The sequence below is a fragment of the Copadichromis virginalis genome, linkage group LG14, assembly GCF_057382275.1.
Source record: "Copadichromis virginalis isolate Kocher_CV1m ecotype Utaka linkage group LG14, C_Virginalis_male_GT1.1, whole genome shotgun sequence".
In the NCBI taxonomy this organism is placed as follows: Eukaryota; Metazoa; Chordata; class Actinopteri; order Cichliformes; family Cichlidae; genus Copadichromis; species Copadichromis virginalis.
In genome coordinates, this window is record NC_140631.1 from 10,569,552 (window position 1) to 10,585,736 (window position 16,185).

At 42.1% G+C, this 16,185-nt stretch overlaps 1 protein-coding gene across 1 annotated transcript in view; it reads left to right on the top strand.

Annotated features, from left to right (window-relative positions):
• The window catches only part of numbl (NUMB like endocytic adaptor protein), a 65,486-nt gene that overhangs the window by 799 nt on the left and 48,502 nt on the right, over positions 1-16,185 (top strand). The window lies entirely within an intron of this gene.

The window sequence follows — 16,185 nt, forward strand, 5'->3', positions numbered from 1 at the left end:
GGAGTCTCCAGATAATGCTCTAAAAATTTAAGAAAAACTCCAACTTTATTGTTGTATTGATGATCTATAGGTGTTATAACCACCCTATTACAGCATTTGTGGTCTGGAAATCAGCTTTATTTGATCTTTAGTGGCAAGGTGAATGAGATAATGTGTTATTGATTGAACTGAAAGTAGTAACTTATTGGTTCATGGGATTGTTTTAGTTTTAGCCAACCTCAGCTTGTGTGCAGAGGCCAATATTTCCATGCATCTCCAGGATTTTCTGCATTATCTCTCCATTGCATCACACCATGTGGGGAATCGTGCCTTTTGGGCGTGTTTGCATCATTTTCAAAGTTTTCTTCCAAGGGTGTATCTTTCTTTGTCTCATTGCTGCTTGTTGTGTTTTGGAAAGAATGTAAAGACGGGGGGCAAAGGATGCAAAGTGCATCGAGAACAGTGACACAATGCAAATTACATACATGCACACGCAAAGCGTGGCACATACCTTCGTACATAGGGCTGGGTAATGCATGCAGCTCTATTGACTGTGGAGCTCCATCTGTTCCATGACATGGCATTCCTCAGACAGGCAGTCATGCTGTTAGGGCTGGTCTGTGCTGACCCACTGGCTCAGAGTGAGGACACAGGAGTCACTTAGGGTGTGTTAAAAGCGTAGTACTCTTAGAGTACTAGTAGAGAGGGGCGCAGACTGTCTCCTGCCATTGGTCCTAGACTATTTGCATGTGCAGCTGGAGGGTAAGGCTTAAGTTGAGGCTTGTGGGGCTAGTCTCAGTCATGGATTAAGCTACAGCATGAGGAGTTTGTTTTGGAGTGTGTTCTGTAATGAGGCATGATTTGATTTAGAGGTGTGGCTAAAATATGGTAAGGTTTAGTCCACACCTGCAACTTACTTGAGGTTAGGTTTGTGAGTGAAGCTGAATGGAGAATAAGTGGAATCTACAGTTATGGTTTCAGGATGGAGAACAGGAAAAAAACAAAACATGTTTGCTCCAAAGTTTGGCTTAGAAAGGCTGGAACGGGCCTGGGGCAAGTGACTCTAGAGGACTGATGATTAGATTTATGATGAGGCTGAAAAGAAGGGTTTGTGTGGTTAAAAGATCAGATCTCAGTTTGGTGTAAAGAAGGGCTAGTGCAGTCTAGCTACGGGACCTGAACGAAGAACAGATTGGTTTAGAGACTGGCTGTAGAGGTTGTAGTTTTGGGACAATCTGAAGCTTGAGACATACTAACGTGATCTGGGACTTCAACTAATGAAGGAGAACACGCGATTAAAAGGTGGGGCTGGAAGAAGTTTGCTCTAGGGATGTGACTAGAGGCACGCTATGTCTCCAGAGCCGAGGTAAGCTGGAGATCCAGGGATGGAAGAGAGCGAGTGACAGAGAGGGAGGAGTGGCAACTCTGGAAGTCCAAACCAAGTGACTGCTGAACATAAATCGCCTCTGATGTAGCTAATCACTGCTGCACTTCAGTCATCACAACTAGAACATAATTACACCGCCCCCATATACACAGCAGCACACACACACACACACATCAATGCATAGACACACACACACACACTCCATTTCCCCTCAGACCATTTCCCCTGTCCTCGAGCTCTGATTGCTGCATTAGGACTTGGCTGTCTTTTGTTTTCCACATACACGCACACACGCACATAAACGCACAAGGGGGAGGGTTGGGCCAGCTGAAACCACAATACAGGGGGGCGCAAAGGTCATCCAGCTGGCTAATCAGAGCGATGTCTGGGTTAGCTGGTAGTGGAGGAGGGCGTTGCTCCCCCCCTTTGTGCTGGTCAGGGTGGGTCTCCTAAACAAGCAGCACCACTTCCAGCCCCGTCCCCGCTACTGCCGGCCCGGCAGCAAGGCCGTGCTTCCTCAGGGCAAAGTACAGCAGCCCCTGGCGACTGTGTGGGACTGCAGGTTAGGGTCTTTTTTAGGTTGTAGAGGAAATCCTTTCTTAGTTTGTGAATAGTTTGAAGATCTTTTGTAAATGCTTCTTCAAAACTTGATTTGTTGCTGAGAAAGATTACAAGTATGAAAAGTTATGACTGAAACTATAAATTATGTGTGGAGCGCCACTGAGGTGTTTATTCCAAATTGACTGCAGTGCTGCTCGGTGACTGCTTGTGTAAAGAGGATTTGTTTCTTCTTCTGCTGTGTGCACAGCAGTTGTGATGTGTGGGTGTTAATGAATGAAAGCAAAAAAAAAAAAAATACTCCACAAATAAAGCCCGTAAATTGATTACAGAATTCTGCTTCTGCTGGCAGGATTAATTTAGAGAACCAGATTTTAAATAATGAGATTTGGCGTACCCCGAAGACGCTGAGGAGAGGAAGGATGGAGGGAGGAAACGCTCTGAGTCGGGTGCCCGGATAGAAAGGTGGGGTGAGAAAAGCTAAGGAGAGGCAGGAAGTCCGAGGAGGTGCGGGAAGAAAGTGATAAACCAAACAGGAGGAGGTTCAAAATGTGGGAATGAGCCGTGAAGGCCATCGCTGGGTATCACGGTTCCTTTGAGGGATGTTTGGATGTGACCACGTCAGGCTGAGCAGAACCTCTGATCCAGAAGATGTCATCACATGCATGTTTCTACAAACAAACACACACATACACACACTGCTTTCTGATGCCTAAGTGCCTCCAGTATGTGCTGAGTGGGCTTATCTGATTTCTGAAGGCTAGTTAAATGCAACCACTCCTATCTACCATATAGCCCCATTACTGCACGCACTAATGGCATGCTCACAGTACAAAGACATGGTGCTATAGTTTTTATTTTGTATGCGAGTATGTTCGTGTGCACATGTTGTGCTCCTACCAGTGCATATTACGTTGAGTCTGGATTGATAAACGAGTGAAGGGATGGATTTGAATGCCCGTCTAGTGGACGCTCATGTGTGAAGGCAGCAATTTGTGTTTTCTCAGTTTGTTTGACCATGCATGCGCGTAAAGGGATGCTGACTGGCTTGTGTGTGTGTGTGTTCGCCTGTTTCCTTGGCAATCAGCAGTTTGTCTTTGCTTCAGTGGCGTTTTTCTCTGCAGATAACAAGAAAAGTGGAAATGGGTCTTTCTCAGCAACCGCAACTCCGAGTGGAGAACTCATCACAACTAATAACTGTCACTCGGAGCAGCCAGGGTTGCATTTAAAAAAAAAAAAAAAATCTCATTGCTCTCTCTCTCTTTATTTTTTTTGATGACCTATTTTAGCCCGTTTAGCTGTTGAAGCTCAGATGCAATATTGCGATAAGGAACCTGCGTCTAAAAATACCTGAAATGAAAAGAAAAAAAACATCCCACCACATCCTCTCCCTTAGGGGTTGGTTTGATCTATATCCCTTTCCAGGCTTTTAGCAGCTGCTCTTCTTGCTGCCCAATTGTTTTTATGTGGTTTGTTCCAAATTGCACCTAGAAGCCACTGAACAAATGTCCAGTATTGAACACTTTTGATGCATTTTTGTAACGAGAGGTTTTTCACAGTCTCGGGGTCAAACTGTGGTGGAATCGCCAAATAACCAATTTAAAAAACATAAATCAGAACATTTAGTACCGTGTTGAAACAGCCTCAACAGTTTGCACATTCTGTTCTTCTTCTTCTTCTAACCCTTTCATCCCCAGCATGTCCGCCTTCACTACGTCCTTTTCCTCCTGCCTGGCAGCTTCATATTCAGCATGCTTTTTTCCATTGCATCCACTCTCCCTCCTGTGCACATGTCCAACCCTGAGCGACCTGAGCTGTCCCTCTGATGTCCTCATTTCTAATCCCATCCATTCTGCTCACCCCCAATGAAATCTGACCATCTCCAGCTCCACCTCCTCCTTTTTGTCAGTGCCAGCATCTCCAAACCGTACATCACAGCAGGTCTCACTACCATCTCGTAAACCTTCCCGTTTCCAAAGCACGGCACAGAGCCTCATGGATTACAGCTATTCTTGGATTCCATGTAACTGTGTGAAAAAAGTTAGGATTGCATGACAGGAACTCTTCCATGTGATCTGTGCAGAGATACTAAATGAGCCCGGGCGGCCTGCGTGGACCGTAGTGCCTCAGATGAACGTAGGCATTGTTAGTTTCAAATCTGGAGTTATTTACAGTTACCACAGCCCACCTACAATCACTTTCCTCCTTGCCTGCACAGTTTTCTGTGTGCGTGCTGCAGACACGGTTTAAAATGATGCAGGCTTCTCCGCTGCACAATTTTAGAGCAATGCCGAGCGAGAGAAATTGTTAGCGATAGAAAGAACCCAAGTTAAATCTTCCAGAGCACAGAGGGGCCCATTCACTGTGTGAAGAAAGTGTTTGAGGGAGATTGGGGGGTGAGATGGGGTGGGTTAGATGAGAGGGGTGACTACACTTAAAGCGGTGTGCATCTGTGCAGACTGTGTTGCAATAGGCAGTCAGAGAGGCAGAGTGGCAGAGGACATACGAGAGGAATCAAACTCTGTCTTCGTGCCTCTGTACGTTCGAGTGCGTGCGGCTCAGAGGGGGCACAGAGGCTACTTCCAGCTAAAACACAAGAATGAGTCACCGGAGAGAAACGCATCAGCGTCTGCTCTGTGGCTCAGTGAACATGTATGATTCTGTGTACATGTACAGCAGTGCGCTCATCAAAAGCTGTTTAAAAAGTCTGCACAGGCTAGGCCCTCGGTTTGCGCAGCCTTTAAATGAAATACTTACGGAGTTTATAGATTCTTAGAGCAGTGTGCAGAGCCCGACTAAAGAAATCATCCAGATTAATGAACCAGCTGACATTAGCTCACTGCGGATACGGTGAAATCCTTTCAGTAGATATCCGAGACACTGGGAAACATTTTATTATGCATAAAGCTGTTAGCTCCACATCTGAATGTGATTAGGACAATTTAGATGAAAGTGAAAAACAGCAGTTTTACTTGCATTCAAGCAGTTCCTTAGTGTTTGTAGCTGGATCAAAAGAACTCTTTGAAAATATCAATTTAGAACAACCAAAAATACTTCATTAGCTCTCAAAGGTTAACCCCACACTAGCTTCCAATAACTTACAGTATAATCCTCACAGCTTCATAGTCAAAAATAATCACTGTTTATCTCAAACTGGACCTTCAGTTCATTCACTGACTGTAACAGGCAGTGTAACATCCTTCCCCCTTCCTTTAAGTTCACTTTCTTCTGATTGGTTGCCCCTCCAAACAGAAGGTTTAGACAGCTGGTTCTTTGCACTTGAGGTGGTAATATTAGGATGTCCCCTCTATCATACAGAGCCCAAAAAGTTGTTGGAAAAAGAGCTTTTAGCTCTCAGGGAGAACTTGCGCTTACACTGACCTATTATTTGAAGCTTGCGACACACAGCCATGTAAATATTGATGAGTAATGAATGTCATTTTGAGTTTTTATAAATTCAGCATCTTACACTACACACTGTAGTAACCCATGCATTTCTTGAAGGAAAAACTGTGGAAATCAGTTTAAGGTGTGACGTCTGAAAACAAAAGTACCCGAGGGAGCCGTGCAGACCCAAGAAAACACTCTAAGCAATACCAGTCCAGTGATGTAGATAATGTCCCAATACATTTTAGATGGCGCCCAAACAGTTTTTGCAGAGGATAAAGTAAAATATCAGTAACAAGTGGACGTGTAAAAATGGCGCCCTGAGAAATGAAAAATAAGTGCTAAATAAGCTGCACGTGTTTCTTTGGCCTGTGCGAACCAGTTTGTCTCACTCCCGCTACACTGCGCTCGTAAAACGTACGACGGCACAGTGAATGTGCCAGCGAGGCTTTCGCTTTATAAAACATCCTCTCTGTTTACTGGTGCTATGACTCATGGTTGCTATAGTGAGGAGGCTCTGACAGCAACGCAGCTGATTAGGAGCATCTGACTCCACATGACTGTACCCCCCTTCATCTCTCTCTGTCTCTGTGCCTCCACCGGTCCGTCTCTCTTTCTCTCTCTGGAGTTCTGCATCTTTCCATTTCTTGCTCTGTTGCTATCTTTTCACTCGCTTCTCCTTTCCTTTATTTCCACTGTTCGCCTCGCGCCTTTCCTTCCCCTTTGTTTTATTCCTGCAGCACTCATCAACCTTTAATATAGCTCGTATAGATTTTCTTATTTCGACTGCTGCCCTTCACAGCTCCCTATCTTAAACTCTTATGACTTCTCTGATTTCTTTTACTCGTCTTTCAATCATCTCCATCTGTTTGTCTTTCTGTGGTGTCCAGCTTTACGCCAGATGCAGCTCACTCTCCGAGCTGCTGGCATCACGATCGCGATCAAGGGAGGAATAGCTGGAAAGGATCCGTCATGAAAGACAAGAGATTGTCCTTTTAATGCAAATGAGAAGTATTAATAAAGATAAAGGAAGTAAGAATAACCTATTAAAAAACCCTCACACCACAACTATTAACCACAATTGAATCACCCTGCTGTTGAGACTGAAATAACCTATTACCCATCTTATCACCCACTGTGCCGAGTACCACAGACACGCTCTAAATCTTCATGGGGAAATTATAGCAATGCCACTGAATACTGTTGAGTGTACCTCACAAGAGCACAGCGAGATAACATGATAATGTTTGTAGTAAAATTAGCAGTTACATAAGGGATATTTGTAGAGTTTCAGGAATGAAAGGAAGACCTCGTCAGCAGACTACAACCAGAAGAAAAATCCTTATTAGCAGACTAGAAAAAGCTCTAGAGTGTAGAAATAAAAATATCACTCAGTAGCCTGTATTCCTCTCTCCGTATAAAGCAATAGGTTAATGTTTTAGAAAATGTGCTTCACAGTATTAATGAGAGTTAAAATGTGTTAAAATGTGAGTCAAAATAAAAAGCTCCAGCAGCAGCACGAGGTTGGCGTAGGTTCTCATAAAACACCGGGGGAAATGACTCTTGTAACGCCTACACAGATCAAAACGATCCTGCTGGAACCTCTTAAAAACATTATTTGAATCACATCATTATATAATCAAGCAAGAAAGTTTATATAAACAGTTGCTTCATTTTTGTTTTTGTATAAAAAGTATTTCACTGGGATTTTTGTGATCCACTGTATAGTTTAAATCGTCTTTTTTTAATCAAACTGGCATTTTGATTTTAAAAAATACCATATTATGAAGTAACATAGACATGTAACTGCACTGTGGGTAATATAATTTACTGTTTTCCCAACTTAAAAATAAAAACAGCTACAGCTTTTTTTTTTTTTTAATTTAGCAACAGGTACAGCATCATACTGAAGCCACCCCTGTGTGTGGACGCAGGGTCTGTAACTCAGAAACCAGCTGCACCCATGGTGTCACAGCTTGGACAAGAAAATGCACAACGACCAATTCAGAAGAATTCAGGACTATATAACCACAAAATTTATACAAACCTTTGATTAAAATAAAAAGATTTAATCATATATGAAATATTTAGTCACTTAACATATTTAAGTTACATTTACACTTGTTCGATAAAGTGTAGAGCTAGGCTAGCAGCCTCACCTCAGTGTCTCTAAAACCAACTAATTAAAAAATTATAACAGCTGACATTCAGTGTAACTGTGTGCGCTCCTTGTGTCATTCAAATTATGCTTAAAACTGTTTAAAAGAAATTGTATCGTACAGAGACAGACTCCTTTTGGATCCCAATTAGTGCTACATAGAGCTGGGCGATAGAACGATAACGATATGTATTGCGAAATAACTTTTTCTCGATAGAAAAATTTAACTATTGCGATAGGCCTCACCGCTCTTGTCCTCTTAAAAAAAAAAAATAAAGAAGAACAGCCAATCCAAATTAAGTAGCGCAGAGCCGAACCAATCACAGCCGCAGCGTCACGTCACGTGACTCGTTATATTATCCATTTTTGATCTGCACACAGCTGTTGCCACGAACGTCGCACTCGCTTACATCATTGTCATGAGACACTCTCGCAATAAAATCACGGTTTTAGTAACGCAGTAACGCAGCGTGCTTACGGGAAAGTAACAGTAATCTAATTACCTTTCTAATTACCTTTTTTGCAATCCCTTACTTTACTTGTTACTTGAAAAAAGTAATTGGATTACAATAACGCGTTACTTGCAACGTGCTACTGCCCATCTCTGCCAACAATAGACGGCGTAAAAAAACGGACAGCTCTACTGAGACAACATCCTTTTTGTTTGCGAAGTCTTAAGATGAGGGTTTCTTCCATCTTGGCTTAAAAGAACCAGATTTGACAAAGAAGGTTGAGGACTGTGAGACTGCTCGCTCATTGGCTAAAGACTTGTCAATCGCAAGTCATTAACCAACTGCATACCTTGGATAAATGAGTGACTGAGACAATAAACTCACCAGGAAAGTGTTTATGCGTATCAAGACAGAGCGAGGTTTTATCTACGCCTGGATTTCTTTTTGCAACCACAACTATCGCCATCTGGTGGCCTTGAGATAGAATGCAGGTTTAAAGGACTTTCGAATCTGCTTCAATTTTTTGACCCAGAAGCTATGTCCATCTTTATACCATTTGTGACCCTGAAGCATTGTCGTCCTTTCCCTTTTCTCTTCCTTGTGTGTTGTGCAACCTATGGACACCCCCACAGGTGTCCATAGATATTATTGTGTTTATGTGTTTATTATATATTATTCATCAAGTTATACATACAACATATAAAGCAGCATTAGCATCATAAAAGTACAAGAATATGTTTTTTTCACCTATTATTTCATAATACATCGTCTATAGATAATAAGTATTTTCACAGCATAAAATACCCTCCCATTCTAAAAAGTCGCATGCTCATATGCTTGAAATTTTGTGGAGTAACCTGCTATATATTCTGTCCCCTGCAACAGCAGAACTACACAAACAGGGAAATGGACTCCAAATCTTCCAAACTGCTTTTCTCATGTCAGTATTTGCAGTGGCAGATGGATGAGGCTGCAGGCCAAGAGGAGAGGAGCGAGGTGAGGAGCCATTGTAGGCGCTGGAAAGATGGACGGGGAGATGAAAAGAGGGCAAGATGGAGGAGGGAGAGGTGTCTTGTTTCGCAGGCGAGCTGCACTAAAATGCCATAGTGGGGGAAAAAAACCAAACAAGCATATGGGAGATGAAGATTATTGATAGCGTTAGCATTTAGAGTGGATTGTTCCTGTCGTGACTGCTTATGGGCTGCGAGACAAATACTTTGTGAAAAGTGTAATAGAAAGCAACATTGTGATTGATTGCTGGTACCTGCGCAAGTACCATATTGGACAATATACAACTAATAGGCTGTGCCTGACCCTTTCTCTACACTCTATCTCTCACATTTCTCTCCTGATTCTTGTTATAATGTCTTTTTCCCGTTTCCTCGTAGCCCTCAGTTAAAAAGGACCCTCCTTTTTTTCTGCTCTTTATCAGTCTCAGTTTTCTCTCTTTCCTTTCTTCATTTGTCTCACTTCCCCCTCCTCCCTCTGCCTCTTTTGGCCACGGGAAGTGGCAGTCTTTGCCTGCTTGCTCCCAGAGGAACAGACCTGCCTTTGTCTGTCTTCACTGTAGGAAGATGAGTAGCCAGTCCACCCAGTAAACCCAGTAAGTCCAGTAGGAGTGAGGGGGTTGTCTGTGGCGAGCCAGCCACCTAGAACGCCTGTAAATCAGCCAGCCACTCAAGCCAGGGCCTTTCAAGGTCTGTACAGCCAGCCAGCCAACTAGGTATTATGTCAGACACTCACGACTATTAGAAGGAGTGGACAGGGAGGCACAGTGGAGACGGAGACAGAGACTCCAAGCGCATTTGAAATGTACAATGGCTTTGAAATCTGAACAGCGATACGTACATTTCCAATGCCTGGAGGAAAAACCCAAAATGTGAAATTATTGCAGCATAATTTGTTACCTCATGCCAAGAACTGAGAGCAACCAGTGGGAACTGTCAGATGATCTAAAACACCATATGACATGTACGACCTGTTTATGCCTGTTTCTGTGGAATATAATTAGATGATTTATTTGGTAATAGTCAACTTTAACAAAAAACACTGACGCATGTGTGTGAGAAAGGGAAATAAAAGCAGCGCTATGATGTACAGATACATGTACAGATGTGAGCTGCAGGGAGATTTGCCAGTGTTTGTTTTCACATGAAGAGGCATTAAAACATTAAGTTAATTCAGCTATTTCCTCAATAAGGCTAACACCTCTGCCCGCACTAAAGCAGTGCCTTATTATTATTATCAGCAAAACAAAATTCAAGTTACATTTGTCTCTTATCACTAAGCTTTAATTTAAACAAAATATTGCTTTAAATGTTGAAGAATTACAGCAATTCCTTTTTTTTTAAAGTTTCCCCAATTTTTGCTTGTTTAAATATAATCGGACACTAGAGTCAAAATCTGTTTCATGGACAGCTGTGGGATATCCTCATTATATCATTATTAATGAATTAAGCTGGGAAAAGCTCTACAATTCATTCCAAGGGTGGCGTTGGCATTTGGAAGCTGTTGCTGTGAATTTACTAAATGTCATCAAAGAAGTCTGAAACAGGCCATGTGAGGATGCAATCCATCAAACAGATAGTGGGAACAGAAAAGCAAACAGGCCTGGATGTCCATACAGGGAGTGCAGAATTATTAGGCAAATGAGTATTTTGTCCACATCATCCTCTTCATGCATGTTGTCTTACTCCAAGCTGTATAGGCTCGAAAGCCTACTACCAATTAAGCATATTAGGTGATGTGCATCTCTGTAATGAGAAGGGGTGTGGTCTAATGACATCAACACCCTATATCAGGTGTGCATAATTATTAGGCAACGTCCTTTCCTTTGGCAAAATGGGTCAAAAGAAGGACTTGACAGGCTCAGAAAAGTCAAAAATAGTGAGATATCTTGCAGAGGGATGCAGCAGTCTCAAAATTGCAAAGCTTCTGAAGCGTGATCATCGAACAATCAAGCGTTTCATTCAAAATAGTCAACAGGGTCGCAAGAAGCGTGTGGAAAAACCAAGGCGCAAAATAACTGCCCATGAACTGAGAAAAGTCAAGCGTGCAGCTGCCAAGATGCCACTTGCCACCAGTTTGGCCATATTTCAGAGCTGCAACATCACTGGAGTGCCCAAAAGCACAAGGTGTGCAGTACTCAGAGACATGGCCAAGGTAAGAAAGGCTGAAAGACGACCACCACTGAACAAGACACACAAGCTGAAACGTCAAGACTGGGCCAAGAAATATCTCAAGACTGATTCTTCTAAGGTTTTATGGACTGATGAAATGAGAGTGAGTCTTGATGGGCCAGATGGATGGGCCCGTGGCTGGATTGGTAAAGGGCAAAGAGCTCCAGTCCGACTCAGACGCCAGCAAGGTGGAGGTGGAGTACTGGTTTGGGCTGGTATCATCAAAGATGAGCTTGTGGGGCCTTTTCGGGTTGAGGATGGAGTCAAGCTCAACTCCCAGTCCTACTGCCAGTTTCTGGAAGACACCTTCTTCAAGCAGTGGTACAGGAAGAAGTCTGCATCCTTCAAGAAAAACATGATTTTCATGCAGGACAATGCTCCATCATACGCGTCCAAGTACTCCACAGCGTGGCTGGCAAGAAAGGGTATAAAAGAAGAAAAACTAATGACATGGCCTCCTTGTTCACCTGATCTGAACCCCATTGAGAACCTGTGGTCCATCATCAAATGTGAGATTTACAAGGAGGGAAAACAGTACACCTCTCTGAACAGTGTCTGGGAGGCTGTGGTTGCTGCTGCACGCAATGTTGATGGTGAACAGATCAAAACACTGACAGAATCCATGGATGGCAGGCTTTTGAGTGTCCTTGCAAAGAAAGGTGGCTATATTGGTCGCTGATTTGTTTTTGTTTGGTTTTTGAATGTCAGAAATGTATATTTGTGAATGTGGAGATGTTATATTGGTTTCACTGGTAAAAATAAATAATTGAAATGGGTATATATTTGTTTTTTGTTAAGTTGCCTAATAATTATGCACAGTAATAGTCACCTGCACACACAGATATCCCCCTAAAATAGCTAAAACTAACAACAAACTAAAAACTACTTCCAAAAACATTCAGCTTTGATATTAATGAGTTTTTTGGGTTCATTGAGAACATGGTTGGTGTTCAATAATAAAATTATTCCTCAAAAATACAACTTGCCTAATAATTCTGCACTCCCTGTAGAAGACAAAGGTAGTAGATGATGACAGGATCCTTTCTATGGTAAAGAAAAATATAACATCTGGACTTTAGTCTGCTCTACTCAAACTATAAAATAAATACAAAACTATTATTATACAACAATATGATAATGAATTTTAAGGTTAGAAATAATTCGCTTTGAAATCTAGAAGTTTCATTGCAATTTAGGATTAATTTTGGTCAGTACAGTCTTATTTATATAGCACCAAATCACAACAAAAGTCACCTCAAGTTGCTCTAATAATAAAGACAAAGGCCTAACAATCAAAGAGACCCCCTTTGAGCAAGCACTTGGCGACAGTGGGAAGAAAAAACTCTCTTTTAACAGGAAGAAACCTCCAGGCTCCGGGGGTGGGGGACAGCCATCAGCCTTAGCTGGTTAGAGGCCAGGGGATCAGTAGTTCCTTCACATCTGAAAGTAATTATGTACAAAGTTTTTTTTTTTGTTGTTGTTGTTGTTGTTTTTTTCCTTTTTTTCATTTTCTTTAATTTAAAAAACAAAAATTCAACCTAATTCAATCTCCTTATGGTGACGAGGTACCTCGAAACTAGTATGTTCAAGACTTAAAACTCTTTATATAAGAATTTTCTCAAACGACAGTGGGGAAAATGAATGTGGATTTTCATTTCTAGAACTGGAGTCCTTAAAAAATGTGGGCGGCCACTATTGCTCTCTATTAGCTTAGTGCAAAGAGTTGCCAAATAGCTAGCTTGCCCTGTCCAACACTAAAATCTGTCCAGCATTTATAAAACTCATGTTGAATCTAACATGTAATAAAACAAACAACAAGTCATAGCTTGTTTGTTTAAAATGGCCAAGTTGTTGAGAGAGCTAGCTAAAGCTGACCTAAGCTAGCATCTTGCTAAGTGTTGTTTTTAGCATTGTAACTGTCAATAAAATGTTAAAAAAGTTGAAGCTAAAAGTTCCAGATTGTGGTACAGGGTGCCATCTCTTCCTGCCAAGCTAATTAAAGTAAGCTGATATCCATATTTGAGAGAAATACAGTGGTGGTGATTTTCTCATTTAGCTGTTCCTAACAGACAACATATTCCCCAAAATATGTCTCACTGAGTAAAGGGTTTGCGTATTACGATTACTGTTATTTACTTAATATTGCTGAAGTAGCCTTTTAGTTTTGGTTCTGATTTAGCAATGTGAGGAGTGACTCCTCAATAGCTAAATACACAGATAAACTTCATAAAAGAGAGGCACACAAACGTAATGAAACTATAATCCCGGCTTATTGACATCAAGTTTCTGAGCTATCTGTCTGTGCAAGTTACCATAAACACACTCCTCATTTAGAAAAGACTCCACTATCCACACAAACGTCCTCTCTTAACCACATAAAGAAACCAAAAACATTCAGTGACATTGATTTTCTATCATATTTCAAAGCTGAAACTGCTTTACATTGTTATGAACAATACGATCCTTCAGATATCATTTTCCCAGCTTTGTCTACACTCTAATATGACTCCAAATATGATGAAATCTAGGATAAAGCCACAGCGCTTTCTCTCTCTCTCTTTTTCTTTTCCAAAAATTATGTTTTAATGGATGAAGCTTCAAGCACCTCAGGCCTCAACAAGCCTTTACAAGGAGATCAATAGAAAGTATATAGACTGTCCTCCCACAGGCTATGTCTGCTCTCGCCTCAGATCACAGAGGAATATCGTGGTGATGCCAAGGCGACACCCAGCCAGTGTAATGTAGAAATGATTTGATGTAATGGGAACACTATGTTGTGATGAGGGGGGGCCTCTCTCCCTTCATCTCTCACCCCGTAGCACCCCTTCAGTCTCTGTAGAGCCGAGCTGTCTGAGGAGGTGAGAGCTCATTTGCTATTCTCTTTAAGTTCCCCTCCTTCCCTTGACATTACTCCTCGTCTCCTCTGCTTTCAAAGGCGAGGTACCAGTAGAGTGGCACGGTTTAAAAGAAGGAGAGGATGCTGGCCGAGGTGATAAGCAGTTGTGAGGAGAATGTAGATAAATGGCTGCAGGCTTGAATTGTCCGGCTCACCAGATGGCTGCTTGGTATGTGCAGGGAGAACAGACCAAGAGAGTCTAAACCAGAGATGTTGTTCCCTGGACCTTATGTTCGACACCTCTGGCCTAGACTTGTTTCCATAAGTGCATGGTTGCATGTTTACATGCCTTTGTCCTAGGATGCTCACTGCGCTCCACACAGGGAATGCGCTATTGCTCCCGCTCTGCATTCCTAAGGGCCAGAGGAAAATCTTAACCCCTTTTAACCCTACTTTTTAGCTGTTCACCAACTTTGAAGTTCCTTTTTTCCTTTTTTCTCTTCCTGCAATTCTCTCTCTCACACACACACACACACACACACACACACACACACACACACACACACACACACACACACACACACACACACACTAGACTACAGAAAGCATGTTTTCAGTTTACACTGTGGCAGCCAAGTGTTGCTGTTCATGACTAGATATTTGCTCTTGCTGAGGTGCAGCTAAGTTGAGCAGTGCTTGCTTGATGGTGATGATGATGTGGCTGCAAAGTTGGCCTTGTTTTCATTTTAAAAAAAAAGGTATGTTGGAAGTTTTTTTTAGACTGTCATGCTCTTAGAACTGAGGAGGAAAACATCCTAGCGTGCTGGTTTCTCATCCTTGCCTTTCCTGTTCCCCTGAGACGTGACTTGATGGACAGATCCCAGCCCACAGAGCAGTTGCATGTTCACCAGCTGCCTGTGAAGTGCAGGACTGTTTATGCAATGCTGTCTGTGTCTGTGCACCACAGCAGCTCCACTTTCAAACCATGTCCTACCACTATGTGCTAAAGTAGCTCTTAAAAAAAATGCATGTGCATACTATGGTGTCTCATGAATAGCGTTACATTGCCTGGCGATCCACACGTACGGACAGCATCCGAAACATGCATTTTGCATTCATTTCATATCCCTGCAAGCTGCAGATCGCAGAGCTCAGCACTCATTTCTTTCACTTTTCTCCACTGATCCCCCAGTGCAGAGGTACTCTTTTAAAACCTTGCCTAACATGTGAAAATAAAACAAAAATCCTGCCATCTAAGTGTTTGCCCGAGGCTCCAGCTTTACCAAGTAAAGTTTGGGGAGATTTGTTTGGGCCCCCCAGTGAGCTGTGTGGGCTCATCTCTCCCGCGTGCATCAGTGGACCGCTGCAGTAGTGATAAGAAAGAGAAGTTTGCATTGCTGTAAAAATGAAAAACAGTGTTCAATTTGAGTTATGTTAGGTATAAAACAGCAAAATCTGGGTGAAATGTGGCCATATTGTCATACATTACCTTTCTGAATGAGCCACCATGAAGTGTTCTTCAAGTGCACTTCTTCACCATCTGTGTAACTGTACATCACAAAGCTGCCTGTGTGTGAGAATCTGTGCGTGGCTCTATTTAGGTCTGTGTTATCTAATACAATCTGTCCCCATCTAATATTCACACTGCTAACCCTTCAGGGAGAGGAGAGGAGGAGCAGAGAGGGATTTGGCATGCCAATAAACAGATTTAATACACACACTTGGAAAAAAAAGTTATGTACACATTGGCAAATGCCACAGCAATCAAGTGGCCAGTGTGGCATGTCTATACAGTGCTGCAGACACTTCGTAGGTGGACTGAAACTTAAGTCACAAATGCATGTGTGTGTGTAAGTGATTTATGTGTTCCACACACACACCTTAATGTTCAGTAACCATAAAAAAGTTTTAAAAGCATATACGTAATGGTGTCCTAGATAATCATGTGTTCTTGCCAAATTTAAACAGCTTTTCTTATATTTTACATGGCTTATATTTTAGTGTATATTTCAATTTTGGAGCTTTTAAGTTAAAACATTTGAAGACAGATGTGTGGGCTGTTTATTGGTGTGGCCAGCTCCTTTTTAACCAGATTTTGCAGTTTTAGTCATGAGAATCAAAGCGAAAAGTGCTCCTCTTGGAGCTTTTAACAACGTTTGTGTGGACTATATTGTGGCATGAAATAAACTAGAGGACAGAGGAGGCTTTTTGAATTGACCGATTGACTGCCTTCTGTTTAATAGTGTAAA